Raw genomic sequence first — 13268 nt, 5'->3', positions numbered from 1 at the left:
TATATATATTATGAAATAAGATACCTATTGTATATATATATATATATATATATATATATATATATATATATATATATATATATATATATATATATATATATATATATATATATATATATATATATATATATATATATATATATATATTAACCCTTTAACGCCGAAGCCCTATTTACAAAAACGTCTCCGTATGCGGCGTTGGTGAGTTAAGCGCCTTGGGCAGAAAAATTTTTTCAAAATCACAGCATAACTTAGTTTTTAAGATTAGAGTTCATTTGGCTCTTTTTTTGCATTGCCTGAAGTTTTAATATGCAGCCATCAAATGAAAAAAAATATCATTATCTATAAATATTGGAATATATGACAGCAAAAAAAACATATAATTGTATACAAATTGCGCTTTGTAAGCAACGGTTAAAGCTAATGAGTTAATTTTTTTAGGTTGTATTTTACACTAAATTGCAATGATTTTGGTATATAACACAAATTTTAAAACGATCAAAGCAACACAGAAAAAATATTATCACAAAATGATGCATGAAGTCGTAATGCGGACGTAAATGTTTTCGAAAATTCACCATAAATCGAAATGTTGTGCTAGAGACTTCCGTTTATTGAAAAATAAGCGTAATTGATTGAATATTTACTAGACTAAAGTGTTTTAGCTTGTTGCAGTTTTCGACCATTTCGGTCGAGGGTTAAAGTTGACCGAAAGTCAGAATTTTTTCTATTTATCGTGATTTATATGAAATATTTCAAAACAGATAAAGCTGCTTATGCAGTTGGCCTGTTGTATTCATGAAATTGCATTTTCAAATATAAAACTTTACGTAACGACTAATATAAAGCGGTGCAAATATTACGACAACGAGACGAAAAAATTTCTGAGATGTTTGGCCGAGTTACCAACGCAGACCTTAAATGTTTTTAAAAAATTCACCATAAATAAAAATGTTATATAGACTTCCAATTTATTGCAAAATGAAGTTAAGCGATTGAATATTACTAGAATACTTAAGAGTTTTAGCTTACAATTTGCGTTTTTACCATTTGGTCAGTTAAAGTTGACAGAAGGTTGAAATTTTTGATTATCACGTGATTTTGTGAAAATGTTTCAAAACTGATAAAGCTACAACCATGAGCTATTTATTGTTGTATTCTATGAAATTGCGCATTTTCATATATAAAGTTTAATAGCGATAATGTAAAACGATGCAAACATTACGACAACATGACGAAAGAATTTCTGAAAGATGTTTGGCCCAGTTACGCGCGCAGACGTAAGGATTTTTTTTTTTTTTTTTTCACCATAAAATCGAAAAATGTGCTAGAGACTTCCAGTTTGTTGCAAAATGAAGGTACATGACTGAATATTACTAGAATGTAAGATTTTTAGCTTATAATTGCTTTTTTGACCATTTCGTTCGAGTTAAAGTTGACCGAAGCTTGAAATTTTGGCAGTTATCGTGATTTATATGAAAATATTTCAAAACTGATAAAGCTACAACCATGAGTTATTTCCATATTTGTATTCTACATGAAATTGCGCACATTTCAATATATAAAATTATGTAACGACTAATATAAACAGTGCAAACATTACGACAGCGTGTGAAAAGAATTTCTGGCGCGACGTAAGGAAAAGTTTTTTTCAAAAATTCACCATAAATCGAAATATTGTGCTAGAGACTTAAATTGGCTGCAAAATGAAGGTAAATGATTGAATATTACTTAGATCGTAAAGAGTTTTAGCTTAAAGTGCGTTTTTTACCATTTTGGTCGAGTCAAAGTTGACTGAAGGGTTGAAATGTTGGTGATGATTATAAATGGTTTATATGAAAATATTTCAAACTGATAAAACCACCAACCATGAGTTTGTATTTTTGCTATATTGTACATGAATTGCGCACATTTTCATATAAAACTTTATAACACACATAGAACAGTGCAAAAATTAGCGACAAATGACGAAAGAATTTAATGCCTGTGTGTAAGAGTAAAAAGTTTTTTCAAAAATTCATTATAAATCGAAATATAAAGCAGACTTCAGCGTTGCAAAATGTTCAATGAAGGTACATGATTGAATATTACTAGAATGAAAGAGCCAGTAGCTTACAATTGCGTTTTTCGACCATTTCAGTCTTGTCAAAGTTGACCAAAGGTTGAAATTTTTTGTAGTCAACGTACGGTACGTCCACTCGGCACCCAACAGACAATTTTAGTCGACGTATGATACGTCCAATAGGCATTTAAGGGTTAATTGTAAAATCATATCGCAATCATTTTTCTATTTTTGTTACGTACATAAATTTATTGGTACTTGTGTTATGAAAGTTGTGAAAGTCATTATTGATGAAATGAAGGCCGTTTTTACTTATTGATATTTGTTTGTCATTTATTATATTCACGTGACTGTTCCATGTTATTCACTTTTATTATCAATTATATGTTAGATATCTTTTTGCTAAATGTTATAATTAAAACTTAAAAAACCCATATACTTGTTTATCACCACTTTGTCTACATCTTTTAAAAGACTAAAGAATTTCAAGTGCTATTGCATAGCTTGTGTTTAAATATATATTAATTAGTAATATACTTTCTAGACATCTGGCGACCTTGCCAGAATGTAGACAGTGGTTTAAAAGATAAATTGTGTTAAATTGAGTGATCTTGAAAACTGGGTCGGTAATTATGTCTTCCATCGTGGAATTTATAGCCTCGGCAAAGAGCTTGGTTATGAAGGCAAGAACTTAGAAGATTTGTAGGGCAAGGAACAAAGTGCTTGGGATATTGAGATAAGGAACAAGAATTAGAACATGCAAAAACTAGAAGCTGCTCGTGAGGAAAGAGAAAGGGAACGTGAGGAAAGAAAAAAGAGCGTGAATATGACCGTGAAAAAAGTGAAGAGAGATAGAGCTCATGAGCTTCATTTTGTATAATATACAAGAATCTTTGCAAAAACAGGAGATTGAGAAATTGAAACTGCAAAAGAAATCAATGACTGCCAGTTAATACCGGAGGTTCCGACACTGAAGGTAACCAGGTAAGAGTAAAAGTTAAAGGTCCTTCTATTCCTGATTTTGATGAAAACAAAGATGATATTGATGCATATCTTAGAGGTTTGAAGTTCTTGCTAGTGCAGCCAAGTGGCTTAAAGAGGATTGGGCTATAATTCTAAGTTCACATTTAAAGGGTGCAGCTTTGGAAGTTTACGTTAGACTTTCACCTGAGGATGCTTTGGATTATAATAAAGTTTCTGAATCACTTTATGAAAAGATTTGATTGTACTGAGGAAGGTTTCAGAGTAAGTTGCAGGTTTCTGATTACCATTATTGCTTCAAATGATTGTTAAACCTCAGAAGAATGAGCTAGTTGAACAATTTGTATCTAGATTGAGACATCTCTAAAGAGGTGGATTGAAATGTCAAAGTGTGAAAATGACATGTGAAGGCTTAACTGATTTATTTCTTATGGAACAATTTTGCAGAGTTGTGGCAGGCAGTTGCAGGTACATCTGAGAGCGATTACCATTATTTAACAAAATGATTGAATTAGCAGAAAGTTATGTTCAAGCTCATGGAGGTTTATTTCATAATTTAAATATTTTTCTACAGTATGTAGTGACAGAGTTGATTTATCCGGGGAAGCGGTTCCTGAGCAGACTGCTAAACCCATTAGATATCCACCCTCTATTAAGTGTTATAAATGTGGACAAGTGGGTCATAAGGCTTTAATTGTCTAGTACATGCAAAAGGATTCAAGAAGAATGGTCATGCTGCAGCAGGAGAAGTTGTTTATTGACCAGAAAGGGCCATAAAGAAATTTTAATGATCCTGTTGCGGATATAAATAATAAAGTGTTTAAAAATGATCACACTGAGTTGGTAAGTGTTGTTTGATATGCCTGTTGAGGAGGGTATTTTATACGGAAACCCAGTAAAGTTTTGAGGACACTGGTTGTACAACTGTCGTAGCCAGAAAAGACTTGGTGCCTGTTGAATGTTTACTGGTAAGGGCTGGTAGGATTAGATATATGAACAAGAATATAGTAGAAACTATCCTTTGGCTGAAATTTACCTTCAATCACTCATTTTTACAGGTACTACCCTTGCTGTGTGCATGGATGACCCTCTATATGATCTCATTATAGGCAACATCCTGGAACAACAAGGTTGGAGGAACCCATATCCGCGCTGTATTAACGAGAGCTGGAGCAAGAAATCTAAATCTACATTCCAAAAGCTGAAAACGTCAGACTCTTAAGATTTCTTGGGACATGGATTCAAAGGAAATCAAGAAAGAGCAAGAAGAGGATCCAAGCTTAAGAGCTCTGCGAGTAGATGCAAGAACTGGTAAAGCTATTACTAGAGATGGAAAAGGTAAGGCAGTTTTTGAGAGAGGATTGTTGTTCAGAATATATTCAGACCGAGATATTGAACACAAGCAACTAGTATTGCCGTTTAAGCTTCGAGAGGGCGTGATGAGCATGGCATGAAGGAGTACTTGAGGTCATTTGGGTGCTGAGAAGACCTTAGGTAGAATAAGTGCAGAATTTTACTGGCCCGGTATTAGCAGCAGTAAAGAGATTCTGGTCTGTCGTGACATTTGTCAGAAAAACCCATCCTAGAGGAAAAGCTGGGAAGGTACCTTTGGGAGGTACCGCCCATTGACACTCTTTTAAACGTGTAGCTGTTGACTTGATAGGACCTATTTTGCCAAGAAGTAGTTCTGGTAACAAATATATACTGACCATGGTTGATTATGCAACCAGATACCCTGAAGCCATAGCCTTACCATCTATCGGAAATGAGCGTAGCTGATGCCTTGTTGAGTTTCTTTTCCAGAGTCGGGGTTCCTGAAGAAATGGTGACTGATAGAGGCGTCAATTTACATCGCAGATGATGGACGAAGTTAGAGGTCTTTTGTCAATCAAGCATCTTCCTACGACCCTTATCATGCGATGGCGAATGGACTAGTTGAAAAGTTCAATGGAACTCTGAAATCTATGATTAAAAAGATGTGCGCTGGGCAACCTACTATTTGGGATAGATACTGCCGGCAGTTCTTTGCATACCGAGAGTCTCCACGCAAGAGTCTCCAAGCAAGCATGGGTTTTCCCTTTGAATTATTATATGGGAGAACGGTGCAGGCCCTTTAGCTATTCTGAGAGATTTGGGACAAGGAGAGAAATGAGGAAGAGGTAACAACTACTTACGATTATGTATTCAACCTCCGAGAAAGATTAGAAGAAACTGTGTTGGCCCAAGAAGAATTGAAGAAGTCGCAAGGTAAATATAAATTTTTTATGATAAAAAGGCTAAAAATAGAACATTTAAAATTGGCAGAAGTTCTCTTACTATTACCAAAGGCTAATAATAAATTGTTACTTCAGTGGAAGGGTCCTTTCCTGTTGTTGGTGTGAGGGGGAAGATGGATTGTGAAATTCAAATAAATGGTAAAAGGAAACTTTATCATGCTAACATGCTTAAAGTTTTACATTCCTAGAAATAAAAGTTCTGTAGAAGTTCTAGAAAGTGGAGGTACAATTGCAGTGATCGAGGAGGATCCACAGGAGGATTTTCTCACCCCTACTAGTGCCTGATGCTGACCTTCACCTCCACTTTGGAACAAACCAATCTGAATAAGGAATTGCAGGAAATCAGAAGCAGAATCTGAGGCTCTCCTTAGCTGCTACAGAGAGGTAATGTCGGACATTCCTGGCGTACTCACGTGATCAAACACCAAATCAGGTTGGTAAGAGAAGAAATTGTTAAAGTAAAACCCTACAAAATTCCCTATGCTTTTTTAAGGATGTGAATTCAGAAATAGAATCTATGAAGGCTTTGGATATTATTGAGCCTTCAAGTTCTCCATATTCAGCCCCTATGGTAGTGGTTTTGAAACCTGATAACCCAAAGCTTAATTGTCAGACTTTAGAAGACTGAACGCCTTAACTATTTTTGGATAGTGAACCCATGTGTGACCCAGAGCAGATATTTGCCAGCTTAAGTGGAAGTATATATTTCTAAGATGGATTTATCCCGCGGATATTGGCAAATTCCTCTGGATGAGGATAGTAAACAGTATACTGTATTTCAAACAGATTTAGGACTGTACCAGTTTAAAGTGCTCCCATTTGGACTTGTGAATGCCCCCTGCCACTTTCAATAAGATGATGAGAAGTTTATTTGCTGGTTTAGAGGGTGTGAGTTTTTTCTGGATGATCTGATAGTTCATTCCAAAACTTGGGAGGAGCATTTTATCTTGTGGAAGAAGTTTTGAGGAGACTAAAAAATCTGACTAACAGCTAAACCTACTAAATGTTTCTTTGGCATGTATTCAATTGAATATTTGGGACACGTTGTATATGAGAATAAAATGTGGCCCACAAAGATAAAGTGGAGAAAATAGTTGGTGTAAAACATCTGAGGACCAAGAAGGAATTACGTTATTCTTGGGATTTGGTTATTATCGCAAATTCATTCCAAATTACTCTACCATCGCATCCGGTCTTACAGATTCACCAAGAAAATCAGCCTAATGACCTTTGTGGAATGAAATGCATGACCGGCTTTTGTTTCTTAAGAACAAAATTGCTGCCGAACCTATTCTTTTACTTCCAGATTTGCAGGCTGAATTCTGCATACGCATAGATGCTTCGAACTCTGGATTGGGTGCCATACTTCTGCAAGAAGTGGATGGAGTGAAGGTCCAATTGCTTATGCAAGTAGAAAATTGCTACTTAGGGGAAACTAAGTATGCTGCCGTAGAGAAGGAGTGCCTTGCCATAGTCTGGGGATTCAGAAGTTCGCAGTCTATTTGTATGGAAGATCCTTCGTTCTGAGACTGATCACAAGCCCTTGGCTTATCTTCAGACTGCTCGAGAATTAAATCCAAGATTAATGAGATGGTCATTGAGTTTACAATCATATCACTTCAATATAAGAGTTATAAAGGTTCAGAGAATGTTGAGCTGATTATTTGAGCAGATGTGAAACTGATATATAAGTTAAGTACAGAAATTGTTATTTTCTTTTTTGGGGGTGGTATTGTCACAGTGTTTATATATTTGTTTAGTATTTATGTTGTTACTATATTTACATCATAATAAGTAATGTTTGTATGTATATAAGATTTCTTGAGTTAAAGACCCAACTGTAATTACCAACGAATTCTTGTTACAGTAATGAAGATTGGTTGTTTTAACTTGTTTTAGACAGTTGTTTAAATATTGTTTGTCTCTCTTCCGAGGTGAAACAGGAATCAGCAGAAATAACTCGGCAGTTCATTTGTGGTGCTGTTTTGCGGAAGAGCTCGAGATCCCTGCCACCTGATTTTATACATCAGCCCTACTTGACAGTGCTCTTCGTCGGTGTTGGCTGTTTATCGGCACCGAAGTATTGGTGTTTGCGTTTTGAGTTTAAATGATGTGCACTGATCGCTATGATCGAGAGGCGTTTATTGCCAATGGTCGAAGGCACGAAAGCATGTTTGAGGTTGTGGCCTTATGCAAAAGGGATAAGTGACCGTCCGCACGACAGTATCCGCGAGTGTACTCGGTATCTTTCTTATATTTTCCTAAAGTATTGCTATTTAAATATTATTAAATAAGATACCTATTGTTATTATATATATTATTAAATAAGATACCTATTTTATATATATATATATATATATATATATATATATATATATATATATATATATATATATATATATATATATATATATATATATTGTAAAATCAGATTACAATCATTTTCTATTTTTGTAAAATCGTACGTATAATTTATTGGTACTTGTGTTATGAAAGCTGTGAAAGTCATTATTGATGAAATGAAGGTTGTTTTTTACTTATTGAAATTTGTTTGTCATTTATTATATTCACTTGACTGTTCCATATTGTTCACTTTATTATCAATTATATGTTAGATACTTTTGTTTAAATGTTATAATCAAAAGTTTAAAACCCATATATACTTGTTTATCACCACTTGTCTGACATCTTTTAAAAAAGACTAAAAGAACCTTCAAGTGCACATTGCATAGCTTAGCAGCTTTAATATTAATTAGTGAATAGTACTTTACAACAGACAGGTGCAATTATCACCTAACTTCTTCGCTCACCAAAGTGTTTGGTGATGGAAGGGCATCTTCATGCCCAGCTGTTCGATCCTTGCAAAGGATGGCCACCAAAGTTTCTCCTCACCACGAAGGAAAATCAACAGGTACCCCTGCAAGACCTGTAATGTAGTAGGTACTCAAGAATAAGAAACCAGCATGCACGCAGCACACCACACCCAGAACCATCTCAAGAGGCTCTGCCTCACATCACCTCAGGCACACCAAGGGTTGCACCTGAAGGTCCTTTGTCAGTCATGCCTGGCTCCACCAGTGAAACTTGGAGAGCCCTGAGCAGTGCCAACTGTCTTTCTGGACGTAGCACTCACTGAATCGTAATCCTGTGTCGGTCTTGAAGGCTGCTAGTGCTGAATCCAAATCATGTCACAGATCCTCCTACGGGAGATCCTCCAACCCTCACTGAACTGATTATTGCAAATTGTGAGCCTCTGACCCCTGACGTGTCGTCTTCTCAACTACCTTCATCTGCTGAGGATGAACCTTTGGCAGGCCTTAAGGCTACACCTTCTCTGGTCAACCAGGAACTGTCCGGCCGGAATGCAGACACTGGTTCTACCCTTGCGACTGTTGTCGCATCAGCCAAAGTAGGGAGCTTCCCCATAGCTCCTAGGGCTACCTCTGACCATACTCCTGGCGGCACTTCTGGCCTTTCCCCAGAGTTGGTACCCTCGTCACCTCTTATGAATGGCGTAGCCAGACCTTGTCAGTCGTGTCCCACTGGCACAGTGCCTTTTCCATCTCAGAGGTATCCTGGCACCTACCCAGAGGAGATAGCCTGCATGATCTCTGCCCAAGTAGACTAACATCTAACACTCTAGGCATCTTGCAGTACTAACCTTGTTAATAACCTTATGATAAAACTATCCAATACTCATGATGATACACCCCTGACCGCTTACCATAATTAACCCTTGAGGTTGCTCACGTCTGAAATTATTGCATGTGTTATTCTCTGAAGAATTAAGTACTCCGTAATTAATTGCATTTAGTTAGGTCAGTGTCATTTAATTTAGTGCCAGGGCCATAGGATAGTAGACCATATCAACAAGATACATTTACCATGTACCGGTAGAGTTCCTTTGTCATCAGAGACAGCCATTAGAAGTCTGTAGATAACTTTGCATGGGCTAGGCTCTGCTGTAGTAAGTAAGTTAGCAAAACCAGTATCCCCTCTTAGCAGTTAGGTAGGTCCCTTTTAGCTAGCTGCAGTGCAAGAGCACAACTTATTTAGGGAATCTAACTGACTTGTCAAGACAAATAGCTTATTTAGCCAAGGTCTTCATGCCTGAAAGGTAGTGAATGCCTTCTTGAAGAGGGGAGCTGTCATGTATTTAAAAAATTCGCCCCTTCAGCCCTGTTAGCTAGGAAATCAAATTTAATGGGAGTCAGAGGAGACTTCAATTCCTCCATCGTGCACAAGTAATTTCATGTGAGAGAAAGTCATTTGATTTGAATGCTAACCTGGAATTCTCTTCCAGAATCCAGTTATCTGACTTTTAGAGTGGTCTGACCCTGCCCTTGTAAACCAAAATAGTCTTAGATGTTTTACTGCCATCTTTTCACGTTCAAGAGTCTTCTGATTAAGAGGTCCAGGGGCGCTAGTAACAGATCCCCCTTTGCAAACAGTTGCAGGAACTACCCAAACTCATTCAATCAGTTTCAACAACAGAAATTCATTTGCATGTCAAACTATTTCTGGGCTGTAGCCCTTTCAGAATCTGTTACTTGCTATGCATTGTCTAACTGTTATTCCACATTGTATGTTCTTGCTTACTGCTCACTTAGCCCTTTCATAGTAATTTCCTGATTGCTGCGTTTGTAAATAAATTCAGTTGAAAGTATTAAATGTTTTTTTTTTTTTAAAGGCGACCTCCACTTTACCGGTTACATAGATGTGATATCAAGGGAAGTAATTTTATTCAGTACCTTATTGCTTATATTCTGAGCTCTATGTGTTGGCCCTTAAGGAAGTTTAAAAAATACATTTTTTCTTCCAACCAGAATATATATATATATATATATATATATATATATATATATATATATATATATATATATATATATATATATATATATATATATATATATATATATATATATATATATATATATATATATATATATATATATATATATATATATATATATATATATATATATATATATATATATATATATACATATATATACATATATATGTATATATATATATATATATATATATATATATATATATATATATATATATATATATATATATATATATATATATATATATATATATATATATATATATATATATATATATATATATATATATATATATATATATATATATATATATATATATATATATATATATATATATATATATATATATATATATATATATATATATATATATATATATATATATACATATATATATACATATATATATACGTATATATATACGTATATATATATGTATATATATATATATATATATATATATATATATATATATATATATATATATATATATATATATATATATACTATATATATATATATATATATACAAGTATATATAATATGCTTCAGTGTATAGCTGAACCCATAGGAAAATGACAAGGTGAAGTTCAGTACCATGTGCTTTCCACGTTTATTAACGCATTGTCCGGGCACGAATGAGACAGATGTAAAAGAACGTTACAAAGTGAACGTTAAGAACAAGAATATCAGATGATCAGTCGTCAAAAGGTAATAAAACAGAAAGATAACCTAGGATTGAAACTGGTTGAATGATTTTGGGTAGTTCGCGCAACTGTTTGCAAAGGGGAACTGTTTCCAGTGCCGCTGGACTGCTTAATCAGAAGACTCTTGCACGTGGCAGGATGGCAGTTAAACGTCTAAGGCTATTTTGGTCCACAAGGGCAGGGCAGGCCACTCAAAGAGCCAGATAACAGGGTTCAGGAAGTGAACTCCAAGTTAGCATTCAAATCAAATGACTTTCTCTCACATGAAATTACTTATGCACCATGGAGGAATTGATCAGTTAGATTTGATTAGCACATGGGAACACTATGGTGGAAATGCTCTAATCATTATCACTGAACTAATTTAATTTGAGCTTGGGACAAGACATGAGGGCCAAATGTGCGTGTTAGGCTGACTGGAAACAAAGGGCTTTGTTTTAGGAGAATGAAAAGTTGGAAATACTGAAAATGGAGAGAAATTCACGAGAAGAAAAAGGATCTGGCATTAATTGCAACTTCAAGACATCTTTTGCATCTGTACATGGAGCTCGCTTGCAAAGACGAATTTCGGCCGCAGATGTCTCGAAATCTTGCCAGTGTAAACGGACGAGAGACCACACCAACTGGGTGCTTTTGCTTTTGCAGCCCAAGACGGAGTGACGAGCGAGGTCATGATCCTTCTCATTCGATTTCTAGGGTTGGGACAAGGACATCGGTCGATCTGGAAGAGGCAATCACAGACAGCTCAAAGTTCGAAAAGTTATGGGTCTTATAGCTAAGTCTCTTAAGGGTCAGCATAGCAGCTCAATTACAGCCCTGACTGGTCTTTCTGTCCCTAACGGCTTTCTACCCCCACAAAAATCATACTATGCTGGGGCTAAGAGGTCAGTATGGTCCCCCAAAATCAGGCGATAAGTTCATCCCCCTTAGTGGAGTCTCCTCCAGCCACCATTAAATTTTATTTCCTAGCTAACGGGCTGAAGGGACGAATTTTATAAATACGTGAATATATAAATATATATATATATATATATATATATATATATATATATATATATATATATATATATATATATATATATATATAATATATATATATATAATTATATATTACATATATATACATATACATATATATATATATATATATATATATATATATATATATATATATATATATATATATATATATATATATATATATATTTATATATATATTTATATATATATATATTTATATATATATATATATATTTATATATATATATATATATATATATATATATATATATATATATATATATATATATATATATATACATACATATATACATGTATATGAATAAACAGTCTAAATGAAATGCATTCAGAATGGGCTTGATTGCTGTGAATGCATATTTTCTAAATAAGAATACTCTCAGGTATGATTGAGAAGAAAACTTGCTGAGGCAAAGTTACAGAGCAGATGGAGAGGCAAGCTGGTTAATGTTATAGTGAGAAGAGTAATGACTGCATTTATCTGATTATGTAGTTGAAGCAAAAATGTAAATGGATTAAAGTTTTATTTGGGGAGAAATGGTTGCAAAAGTGGCTATAGAAGCAATTAAGGCTGATGAGTAATAAAAAAGTGAGAACAGCAAAGAAGTTGGATGTGAGATATGCCGTAGTTAAAGAGAAGTGCAAGGAGGTTGTGATGAGTGTATAACATTTGCAGCTTTGCCACAGGATTTGTATCGTCTGTCAGTGACTATGAGGAGGTGAGGAAAGGGCATAAAAACAATAAAAGATGAGATAATGAAATCAGAGGCCTATAATGTAACTTAAGTTACATAACACACCATTGCTTCAGACCCACTATGACACCAACCCAGTCACTCGCCATTCTAAATATTGTAGCACACACGGTGCACTTAGTATCAATCTTTTAATCAATTAAAAATAATCCTTCTATACCACATATCCTCAGCACCCTCCACATTGTGCATCTGACCATCATATGTTAATTTAGGCTTTTAAATTCCATAGAGATTTTTCTTTACCCAAAATTCTCTTATAACTATTTAATAACAAGCACTTGATTCACATACCCTCTTGTCTAAACCCAATGCCCTTCCCCATCAATCTTGCATCTCTCTTATTCTTTATGAAAAACTTCCATGGTATCCCAAGTAGTGTTTTTCCCCTATAATTCTTATAGTCACATTTGTCACCTTTACCTTTACTCCTCTCAGCATTTCACTGTAAGATTTCCCTCACACAGATTTACTTTACACAAGTCGCCCTGCTACTCAACCATGCTTTTACTGCTTGATTCCTGAATCTTATTTGTAATCCCATCAACTTTGTGGTATTTCCATTTTTCAATCTTGTATTTAACTTCATTACA

The sequence above is a fragment of the Macrobrachium rosenbergii genome, chromosome 2 (assembly GCF_040412425.1).
Source record: "Macrobrachium rosenbergii isolate ZJJX-2024 chromosome 2, ASM4041242v1, whole genome shotgun sequence".
Taxonomy (NCBI): Eukaryota; Metazoa; Arthropoda; class Malacostraca; order Decapoda; family Palaemonidae; genus Macrobrachium; species Macrobrachium rosenbergii.
Note: the sequence above shows the minus strand (reverse complement) of the source record.